This window comes from Bombus pyrosoma, linkage group LG2, assembly GCF_014825855.1.
Source record: "Bombus pyrosoma isolate SC7728 linkage group LG2, ASM1482585v1, whole genome shotgun sequence".
NCBI lineage: Eukaryota > Metazoa > Arthropoda > Insecta > Hymenoptera > Apidae > Bombus > Bombus pyrosoma.
This window is the reverse complement of record NC_057771.1, coordinates 8,311,364-8,324,247: the sequence shown is the minus strand read 5'-3', so window position 1 is coordinate 8,324,247 and position 12,884 is coordinate 8,311,364.

The following is a 12,884-nucleotide window of genomic DNA, read 5'->3' as shown; positions in this document are numbered from 1 at the left end:
TTTTGTCTTCAAAGTGATTGCGAAAAGAAGCGGAGAATCTCGACAAAATTCGTATTTACGGTAATCGCTTTATTTTACACGTTGGCTTCGGATAGGTGAAATGTTATGGAAGAATGCGATAGGAGAAGACGTAAGGATTATGCGTGATTCTGCATGGAAGTAGTCTAACAGTTTATGATGGTCACTGAGTTCCATGGTAGAATTATATCGATATTTACAATCATTTTTCTCTTATCGCCTGTAAAAGTCGGAATTATCACGATGAAATTTGTTACTTTTGTGTTTATCATCTTGTCGACATACGCTTTTTTCTCCTTTCTTTTGCAAATAGTAACCATATTTACGTAGATTGAAACTGTTCTCGACTTTTCTGTTTTAGACGAATACAACAACGTGAATTGCAAAAGTTAAACAAATCGACAATGAAACTTTACAATTGGCAACTTGTAGTTGGCCGTGAACGTGATGTTGAAGTATTAGAAGGTGGCAACAATGACCTTAGCATTAGGCGAATAAACTGCCACTGCGTTCATTAACAGTTTTCAGTATGAAACAAAGCAAGGACAAGTTTAACTGTATCCCACGTTGATGAAAGTTACCACGCTGGTTCGTGCATATTAAGGTAATCGCACTCCCGCGCCGCCGTCTGAAGTTGATCTAAGATTTTGCTCCAGTCACATTGACCTATACTTTCAGTTTCTTTCCAAAGTACTTCTATCATCGTAACTTTGATAAATCCGTGATAAAATCGTTATCTACATCGATCTAAAATACCTAATGAACTATATCTTTATATAAGCGTCAAATGGTTCATTGGGTGTTCGATATATGAACTTCTCGAAAGAGAAATTCACCAGCTCAATTGAAAGGAGTATATTTCTTAATTTTATTGCCATTCACGGATACGTGATTAGCAAATTAAACATAACGACTGAAAACACGAATAGGATTAAAGAAATGAATCATAACAAAGATTAGTTTCATCTATTCAATATTATAACGAATTCTTCGCATTTCCGCACCTTAAAATATTCCATAAGCCATAAACATTCGCAACGTAGTGATCAAGCTTCATAAAAATCTTCATAGAAACTGCTTTCGTAGCTTATCTATTCCAAGACGATGGTATAAATAACCGCGAATGCCAAGAAAAATATTAAAAAAATAATGTCTGTAACATCTTCAACTTCCTCTATTTTTCTATTTATAGAGTTGATCAACATGAGTTCCGAGCAAATCGCATAAAAATACAGTACAAATATAATCAAGTATTCAGCAAGCTGCCTCGTGAAACACGTAAAAAAGAGACGAAAAAGAAAAAGGACGATGTACGTGACATGAGAAAGTCAACGAAAATTCTACAATCGATAAAACTGTGATCGATTAAAACCAGTCAACGAACTGCAAACTCCACTACGTTATCACGCTGATTATCAGCGATCGAACAGATATAGCAACGTATCGTGGAGTCCGGACTCTGTCTTACAACTAGCGCCGTTAGATCGGTTTGCTGACCAGCCTCAAGAGAGGCTATATATCGTGCCACGACGATCGTACCAAATGACGGCTGGGTGCCTTTTAAGGTTCTGATCTTTTCAAGGTTGATTTTGTTGTTCGATAGAATTTTAATACCCTCGACGAATTGCGATTCCATCGTCAATCTTTATCTTTCATCCGCGTGTTAGAAAAAGATAGAGTCGGGATCATTCTTGTTTATGCAACGATCGCCTTACATCATCTTCCAATTATTCGCGTCACTTGTTCAGCTTCCGCTGGCAATCGGTGAACGTCCATAAATTAATGTCAACATTTTTGTCAAGCTCGAGTTTAATTTTAAAAGCACGTCTAGATGCTTAAATGCGAAGCTGCGAAGCGATTATAATTTTGTCGACGATCATCTACAAAAGTGAAAATGTTACGGCGTTACTGAAATTAAAAATTTAAGCTGTGAATCGATTACAAGTTTCTTAACGATCGTCTATAGGAATTAGAAAGTTCTTAATACGATACAACTGTACGTTTGTTCGTAAAATTCCACGTGTCGATCGGATCACGTAGCTTTACAGATATATGCAGATGTAGGAGGATAGAAAGAGGTTGTTGTCTCTCATGAATGTATGTATAAGGAATATTTATTTCACATCGGCGATTTATGATCCTTCTTCTTTTTTTACGAAATCTACCACAGATATTGCTCAGTTTCTTAACTTAAAAGTTTAAAGTTACATTTCAGAACAGATTTAAGCGACAGCCGTTTTTTTCCCATTTCACGTTTCTACATATCGTAATTAAGCATTGGGTTGTCCGGAAAGTGTCTTTCTTTCGCACACGTGCTTTTTTACAACAGCGCACCTTCGTACAAACGTGAAACCAAGTCCGTGAAATGTCGCGGTGTAATTCGGCAAAATAATATAAAGGAAAAAACGTTGTGCGTCTATCATTTCCTCATAAAACGAAAGAAACTTTTCGGACAAGTTAACATAAAGGATCACGATACGCCGCAAGTGGAACTATCCTTTTTATGCCGAGCCAATTTCACACATATTAATACGAATTATCGTTTTTATACTTTCTCTTCTATGAGCACATCCAACGTTCTTTATTGATCGCTTTTTACGTGCAAGATTCTACTCCGCGAGCTCTTGTAATTTTCTACGTTCTAATCGATTTCACGTAAACTAAACAACATATCTGACGTAACCAGAGAAACTTACAGGGGGTAAAAAAAGAAGTAGAAGGGCCAATTAACACTTTGACTGCCACGGTGGTCATTGGTGACCGGAGCGCTCGAACTTCTTACAATTGTAAAAATTGTATGAAAATTGACAGTTAGGGCATTTCGAACATAACCGATAAACAGAAGATACTTTGAAATAAAAAGTGCCCCATTGAACGATTAAACATTTTTATTAGAACATCGATAAAAAAAAAAAGAGAACAAATCTCGCATCTAACGGTGCACTGTGTTTGCATGCATATCTTTGAGGGGTAATCTACGAATATTATTATAAACACAGCTTAGAAAATAATCGTAAATGCTGCTTTATAATCATATAATTGAAGTTAGAAGCGTGCACATACCTTAGCAAATACTGTTTACAAGTATCTTCTACACGTTTCAACGATATATTCTGCACGTTTTGCTTACGACGAAATAACAAATGCGAATGGTTTGTTGAAATAAACAAAGCCTCGCTAAAATATGTCGCTATCGACTGTTACCAAGGCGCCACGATGGTCATCCGTGATCATCAATAAGATAAACGGTTCATTGGGGAAGAATGTTGTCTTACATCATCAATTTATTATTATTTTGCCGCTGTATGCTTTGAATAATAAAAATATTCCCGTAGCGTCCTGAGCGAAACATGCGATTTCGGCGTAGCATAGTTATAATACGAGTATACAAGACGATTCTTCGGATATTCGAAGAAGATCGTCCAAGTTTCGTGCTTTCAATCTCGAACTTCACGTGTTTCTCCCGTGTCATTCGGTCAAAGTAGCAGGAAACCGAATGCCTTTCACTTTTTCCCTTCTGTAACGTTATGAAATCCTGCGAAATCTCGCAGAAAAACAAAATTAATTAGATTTCCCTTTTAAAAACTGATCAGCGATACTATACTTGAAACTTACGCACCGTATCGTCCACCTAAACGAATTCATTTGTCAGGAACAAAGAGAAAAAGCGAAATGAAATTCGATATGCAAGCCAACAATTGAACGAGCGATCAACGAGTAACAATGTCTTTTCTTTCCTGGTACTAATTGCACAGGAGCAAACGACATCGCAACCATGTAACCACGACAATAATTAGACGTAGCTTTCACGATCGGCGAATCATCCTGTTAACATTTAATAAATATATTTTTAAACGTGGACGCGCTTCAACAAGCACACACGCACGCACATACACACGGAGCAAAAAGAAAAAATTGAAACGCGCGACTACTTTCTATAGTTTCTACTGCTCGAATCGATGTCTCTATCAGATTCTATCAGGCCGCTCGTAAACATCGTGTTTAATTTATTCAAATTTGTATTATTATTATTATCATTATTATCTATGAGCCTTGTGTTATTACTAACACAAATAACGCGCGATTCGATAAACTAAATTGATTCGCGATACAAAAAAATTGTTTATAATAATATCTGCAATTGTAAGTCAAAAAATTAATTAAAACGTACTTGTTATATCTTTTCCTCGAGTGATTTTCACGTAACAGTAAAGTTACAAAAACGCGGGAGAAGGCGATTCGTTGTACGGATGCTGGCAGAGATAAAGAACGTTGATACTTTGTGCAAGAAAGTGCAATAATCTATAGTACGAATATTCTGGAACGCGTCGCGCCCAAATCAAATAAAAAGCAGTAGGATCGTAGCAAAAACTGGTTGCCTTAGAATTCATGGAAACTTATCAGTTGCTAGGCTGACAATTATATATACCACATATTGGCTACTTTTCATTCGACCGATATTCACACTAATAACCTATGAATCAGTCGAACAAAATATACTGCGCAGTTGTCGTTAAATAATTATCGTTGTTGTTAATTCTAAAATACATTGCGAAATTGTTCTGTCATCTTGGAACTGCGCCACGACTCGGCTCATCTGTTTGCGTCATACAACGCGTTGAAATCTTCACGAGGTCGAATATCCGGATTCGTCGAAACACGATTTCGTCAAGGGTTGTTATCAGTGAAAGGGTAGCGAAGGTGTCTCCGTCTAGCGATCGTGCATGGAAACAATAATAATCGAGAACTCTAACGATCGATTCACCGTCTTCCTCTTGCTGTCGGTAAAATCGCAACTGATCATCGAGGATCTAGAGACGTTTTATCCAATGTATATAACTTGGTTCACTAACGAATAAGTTCCTCTTTAAAAATAGGAAAGTTTGTGAAATGTCATTTTGTTAGCAAAAGATAACTTGCGCGTCAAGCTATAAGCATGCACGGTGACAGGCATAATTAGTTTCACTTGGTAATAAATAAAACGCTACATAATTTGCATAAAGAGCAAGTGACGGTCTTGTAATAGGAAATTCCGGTTATAGCCACGATGAAAAACGATTCCGAGTTTACCGGTTCGGTTTCATGCAATTCGCGCGACGACGAAGGTTAGCAACATTCACGGTGCGACCAGTTTCTGTCGTCTATTGAACTGCTCTGCAGTCTATCGGTCCTGAATGTTTCGCCTAACGTTTGTTGCAAAATCGATAATTGTCATAGAAGTACGAGGCGACTAGCGGTTTTCTTATCGTCATATACTCCTTTTCGAGTTTTTACCACTGAATAATTACAAGCGATTAGCAGAATTTTCTACCGCGCAACAGCAAAAAAATGTCTGGCGCTTTCGTTTCGTTTTTTCCTTTTTTTATTTAATAATTTACATTCACAATTTGTCCAATTTGGACATTTGGTGAAATTTTTTAGCTGTTTGATTATCGTGTGGGTGGCTACCCCCAGCGAGGTACCATCTTCGTGTTTGTTAGGTTATATCCTTTGTGTTTTTCGTTTTGTGCGCAGAAAAATTTTCATACTTCACGAATGAAAAATTTGGAGTTTTGCTCGATATCTTGTGGTTTCTGAAAATCAATGGCTAACTTGTATGGTCATTTATCGCGTACTTGCAAAACTCTTATTGATAACGATGTAACCCTTATTATTATTATTCTGGAAAACTTACGGTAGAACCTAGGAACCAAATTACGAAAAATATAGGTTATGTTTGTGTTACGCGTTACGGGGCGTTTACAACCTGGCAAATATTCATGCGTTCCCCGCTCTGATGAAACGAACGGATATACGTTCGCACTTTCGTTTTTTAATTTTACTAAAATGACGAGTGAACAAGCATTTGTTCGCTTAGCGTAAACGTATCATTACAAGACAAAATTAATGAACATAAATTGGACGAGTGAGCCATTTAAGATCAACGTAGATGAATAAGTTTTCTAACGCAAACGTTTCACACGCGTCTTGACAATAAATTTAGATCATATGGATCATATTTTCTTTTTATATGAATTTGGATATAACACGATTTACAAAAAAACTGCGATTCTCTTTTCGTATGGTTTCATTTGATCTAACATATTTTCACTCTAATTTTGTTTTATGTTTTCCCTAGAATTTAATTGCCACCTATCGCCTATTTTGCTTATCTTCCGTATACTCTATTTTATGAAAAAATAATAGAAAGTCAACTTTATTTGGAATAAAATGTCAACATTCAGTTCCGTGAACCAGCTTCACGATGTTAAGTTACGTGGGAATTCCCCTTAATTGTTTCTTGAATATTGTATACGGTAATTGTTCGTGTTTGAAGCTACTATTTGACCGAGCAAAAATGAAATCTTTAACGCGCGTGATTATGCATGTACATATAATTATCTTCAGCAACGTAGAGAATAAAAAGTATATGTAAGCGAATATACATGCAATAGAGATCTAATGCCGAGGATTTTATATAATTTATTTGAAAATACGTTATTATCTGTACAATGAATAGTCGTGTCTATAACCAGTTCTCACATTTTCATATGCGTTTTACTCTCTTTCAATATGGCTTTTAGTACTGTTTTATTCTGAATCTATCTTTTGTGTAAAAGCAGAAGCAAATGTGTTTTGTGTCCGGTGACGCTGCACGTCCATTGCAACACACACGAGAAAACAGCGCTCGTCTGCGTTGAATATTGCATTATAGATTCAATTCATAGACTCAGTGATCTTTTTACTAGCTAGAAATAATTTTTCTGTTGTAATATACTTAGATACAAAGCAGTGTAAAAAATCTCGCAGAATAAAAAGCAAGAAATATCAACTGGTCGTGAAAGAGGCTTGTTCTAAATGAACTTTGGACGTGAAGAAATTACGAGTAGGAAAGAATACAAGCTCTCTGATCTTTCTAACAAAATCGACTTCGCATTCTTCCAAATATTAAGATGCTCGATAATCGTAAAGCATCGTTGACTATCGAGGTCGATGTTCGACTAATGTTCAAACAGAAAATATAAAGAACGCGCGAGACTTACTTTTGTAACGAGCGGAGCAATGTTATTTATTTTTAGCCAGAAAGGCGTGTGACCAGAGCGCGACGCTGTAGTTGCAAATTTTACGCTGCAAGAAAGACTTCGCGGAAATCTCTTTGCCGAAGTCCGCGTAATCGGCACCTCATGATTTTCTTTGAAGCGGTGCAACTGCAAATCAACCGTGTCTAACATCGCCTTTGCCTTTTGTTTTGCATTCTGCTTCTATGTAAATCCCGACATTCTTATTTACGTAACGCTCCAACGTTCTGATAATCGAGTTACCAGGAAATTACGCGAGAATTCGTCCTGTTCGAAAGTGGAAAATAAAAGAAAGAAAAAGAAAAAAGCGCCTGTCATAAGACGAACGCCCTGTGGCAAAACCTTTCTTCCTTTTCTTTTTTCGACAGGGGACGGTTTAGTGAGATAGAACCGTGTCACGTGACACTTTCACCGACCGGGATCCGTCTTCCGGCCCGTGACATTTAAGAAGATCCCATGACAAATGGCAAAAAGCGTTAGGATATATAAATATCCTGGTAATAATTTATTAAATTTATTAACGAAAATAACAAATCGGTTGGAATCCGTGGGAGAATATATCAAAGAGTTCCTCTTCGTATGAACTGATCTACCGACAGTACCATTGGAATTGATATTAATAAAAATTTCCTTGAAATATAAATTCCTTTGGAAGAAGTGTTTTGATATGAAATTTCTTTTTATGACAAGTATTTGTTTCGATTTTAATATTCGATAGTATTAATTATTAAAGGCTTTGATAGATAGTCTTCTAGCGATATTCAGATCTCTGTAATTTTGTATAATTGTTCTGTTACTTACACGATGTACTCTGTACATGTATATTTTGATCAGACACCTGGTTTTATACTTTGATATGTGAAAGAACCGCTACGGTATTTTCCACATAACAAGGTGAAGCGTTAAATAATTTTCCGTATTGATACATGTTGGATCCATAACAGAACTGCAGCGTGAAACGTTCAACTTGTAAACATTAGTTTTATATAACGCGCAAGGGTGTTATGGAGTTCCTAGAACGTTGTAATCGCACGTGCCTGCCATGTTAGCAACGAGCTAACAACAGTTAAAAAAATATTCTTAAATTTTCTAATAATTACTCGGACGCACAGTAATAGACATCGTTAGCGCCGATAATGGTCTAACAACCGGTGTGTGTCATATTTTATTGCTTTAACGATAGCACAAACTTCGTAAGCGACCGTTCGAGCCATAAGTGAGTCATTCGGAAGCAACTTTCATTAATTCCGTAATTTAAAAAGAACATTGGTATATGTTTGTTATAATTAATGTCGCTAAATAAACGAATTAAAGGAAGTAGAAAAAAGTGATACAAATATTATTTTGTAAAATTCATCATAGAATTTACGCTTATTTATATCGTCTTCGTACGATAAATACACACGCGAAAGTAATTTATTCGGTTTTCGAGAAATTGAACGTTAATTATACGCCTTTTGGGAAATGTACAAAAAATAGAGTTTGTCTTCCGAAATGTTCATTTGTCTACATTCGAACTTGCATCGTGAAACCTTCAGTTTCTCGCCTACTTCCACCAGGTGCTAACAATTCTCAACTTTCCATTATTGGTCAGAAATTTCTAAGAAGCAACTTTACAATATCATCTTCCAGCCAACTCGTGCTAACTAGGAAATTTCAATTTTCTTCATTAACATACGAGCATGTCTATGAATGATTAACCTGTATCCGAGGAAATCTAATTATGCATCTGACACTGCATCTATACATATCAGCTCTAAATTATCAATTTTTAAATGACATTCAGTGCAATATCCTTCAACATTGTAAATGTTTTATCGAGTCCTCGGGAACCAGTCTAAAATTACCATACAATCGTAAGCATAAGGAGTTTAGCAATGACGAATTGTGCTAAATCTAACCCTATAATCTGCGACGCATAAAAGTATGGGCAAAAAAGTGATTCAATCCAGTTTTGTAAGAACATATCGTAAGTAGTCCTTGGCCTGTTCGCGAGCATCTGAAGTAGAAACGAGGAATTTCTTACATTTCCCTGTTTCTCCATCTTCAAACTCCACGTGCAATTAGATGGAAAATACTCGCGACCCTTATTTTGAACATAAATGATTTATTAAGTGTTTGTGCTTTTGTTACGCGTTTCCTATCGTATGGAAAACGCATGAAAAATTCATTAGAAACGAAACTATTGCCGCTTGGCAAGGTTGCGACGTTTCAGCCCATCTCAAATCGACGAGACTCCTAGAATATTCGTGACAGGAATAACAAATGTCAAAGACTGTGTAATAAAACGAATGGACTTGGAAGCTATGTGGAATACTCCAGCAGTGGTCTAAAATTTTTTTTTAGAAAAACTACGTGTCGTAAATGAACATCTGGAGCGAAGTTCCCTTTATAACTGAAACGCGGTATAGGTAATTAACATGTATTTTAATAAAACATTGAGTACGATTGAAGATACCCTAAGAGATATTTCTCTATCGATAATATTTTTCAACAAGATATTATTTCAACTTATTACTTCATTTATTATTTTAATTTATTATTCTAGATCAAAATCGCTTAATCTCAGATGAATGAGAATGAATTCTTACATTGTAGCCTTTTTTTAATTTTGCTTGTAACATTTATGGTTCCTCGTTGTAATTTATTTTACTCAACATATGTTATGGTGATATCAAAGAAGAAAAAAACCTGTTGTTTCTTACGGAATCACACGTGGAGCACGAACTGGAATTTCGTTTATTTTCAACGGCGGTTTCCTTAGCTAACCGGTAGCGGAATTAGTCAGGAACACGAGTCAAGTGCTTATTCCAGGCCGGATCCTGGAAATCGTTACGTGACCAACCGTTGCCCGCGTTATAATATACGATTAAAAGTGGATATCCAAACGTGAATTTCCGTGTCACCGAATTACATAAATCTATTAGTTGCTCAAGGCACTATTGGGTATAACGGAATCTGCGCATCCTTGAGTTACTTGTTTTTGTCTTGTTCTTATTAGTTTCAAGGAGGATTTCTAGTGGCTTTTGAATCCTCGTTCCTATTAATGGATAATTATTGAATTAATAAGGAATCGATGGTAAAATCAATTATGGTTGATCAATTATCTAAGAAAAAAAAAAAGAAAAAAAAAGAAAAATTACAATAAAGCGATAACATCCTCTATTTGTAGGTTTTGTATGAACGAAAACGGTCACGAGAATGTGGTTTAGCGCGCAAAGATCATAGTCAGATGAAAAGAATGATTATTCTGGTAAGAGATGAATGAAAGCGATATCAAATTGTGCATGAAAGTAGAAGTTGCATAACGTCGAAAGTTCCACCGGGGATACTTTTGATAAAAGTCGAAGGGGTTATCAACGACGCGCCATTGAAGAAACATTTTATTAGAATGTGAGTAATTCATTACGCATGGACTTGAGTTAAAGTACGAGTTTTAATTCTCGAAGTCTCTGCTATTCTATCACTTTGTTACTCGAAGTCGATTGTGAAAAGATACTAAACGAAACACAGTGAAGCGAAGATTTTTGCAGAGAAAGGAGGAGTCACGACCCATTTTTAAATCGATTTCTCGTAATTGATAAGCGAGTCGATTGGAACATGCCCAGTTTCGTCATCGAATAATGATCGTTCTTCCTCTCATTTCTGTCGTTTCGATCGCTGGCAAAATAATAAGCGGAAACGTCGTAACAGGACAAACTTCAACAGCGACGTGTACAATTCTCAGGAGCATGAGCCGTTTGCAATGTTTACAATGACAATGAACGCGAATTACGTTGAATTTCTATACGTGACTCTTTTCTATAAAATACAAACCCAAGACGCATGCTTCTTCTTCAATATATGTTTGCGTACGATCGTTGGCCACATTATATTTATAACAAAGAGATACAAGTTAACTCCATTTAATATTAAGCGGAATTAATTTGATTAATTAAACACGAGGTCGTGAGAGACACGGAAATGTTGAAGGGATTTTATACGGTCGAGTTCAATATGGATGTTTTTAATTTCCTTTTTAACCTCGCGTTTAATGAGTTTTTTATTCCCTGATTCATTGAAACGCGTCTTCTCTCTCTCTCTCTCTCTCTCTCTCTTCCTCCTTATAGAATATTATACCGGTATAGAAAACATTACCAAAAAGTTTCGAAATGTTTGATAATGATCGTCGAGAAGAAAACGAAAAGTCACCCTTATCTTGATCATTAGGAGCTGGCAGAATGTAACACCGTGGTTTATTTCCGTTAATATCGAAATACATATACTGCAAACACGGTATAACGTGGAATTAAATTGTCTTTATTATTGGGAAACATCTAAGGAATACAACTGGCGCAAGAGCAACTTTCGACATCGATTTCCAAATTTTTGACAGCTAACGACAAACACACGACGAGAGATTCCATTCCCTGAGCTCGATCGATCATGACCACTTTTTCGTTAAGGATTAGCGATGCGTATCTCGAGTTCCTTTTCCATTCGGCCCATTCCCAACGAAACAGCGATCAACGAATCGAGAAGCAATTTGCACAATTCTTTAATGTGTACAAATAATAAAACAGGACAAATAAATGAACAATACTGTGATAGTACGCAACGATAGATGGAAAATTTAACACTGAAACTATCGAAATCACGGATTTCGCTACCAAAGTTACTAAAAGAATAGTGCGATTGCTTTTGGCAAGATCAATGCTGACTTTCGTTAAAATACAAACATAATTTTATATACTTATACATTTTCGTTGTTTCACTTTGATTAGGATTCTCTGTGCATACTACTCTATGTTTACTACTGTATTTATATATCACAAATTGTTAGCTCTAGGTTTAATCGTTAAAATGATTTCATTCCAATTCTGTGAAACCTGAGGTGACTCTAGTCGACCAAACAATCGGGCAACAATCTGGAACGACAGTTTCGCAGTTGCGTACTGCGACACAGATCAACTAAATCTATCTGAAATCTTAATAGGATTTTCACTGGATGCGACATGCAACAAGGTCGCTGGAACAAGAGAGTGAAACTGGAAACGGAGAACTTCCATAGAAAAAGCCACGAATACCAGGTACCGTGATAAATCCGATTTACCTGCGATAATTTCAGTTATACATTCGTTGCCGAATAATTGCTGGAAAGTTTCTTTTGGCAGCGTAATTAAGTGCCACGGAACAATTGCATCGGTGCGCGATTCACACGGCCACAGCGATAATTTAATAGGACGTGTCTGACCACGCACGGGCCGAATCTACTGAGAATCCTTGAACTAAATTACAGCTGCATTCTTCAATTAAAGCACAGCCATCGCATTTAATGTTTTCCTCTGTTTTACGTATGCGGATTTAGAAAGTAAACTGTATAAAAATGAAATTAATATTTCGATGTAGAACGAAGTTGAAACTCTTGCCATTTGCGGAATGAATAATAAATAACTATGATAGAAATTCCTATGATTCAGATATACTCTCGTGTCGAGTCTTTATATAAGTTTTCGTAAAAGCAGTGCCTAACGCAGAGGGGATGAGACAAAGAAGAACTAGTTTTATAATCAACGATAAAAATGCAAACAAAAACGAGTCTTTCGGTTTTATACATTTATATTTATTTAGGAACAAAAACGAATCTCGTGTTCCTTGTGATATAATTGACGAATGCTTCCTGTAAAAAAATTCGGAGCCTTCGTTAACCGTAATCGAACAATCAGTTTCATCGTGAAAATGTTTTAAACACCGATTGATATAACACTTGCTTCTTAACAAAAAGAGATTCAATTGAAGAAAGGCTTAGCAAAAATGTAACGTAATCGA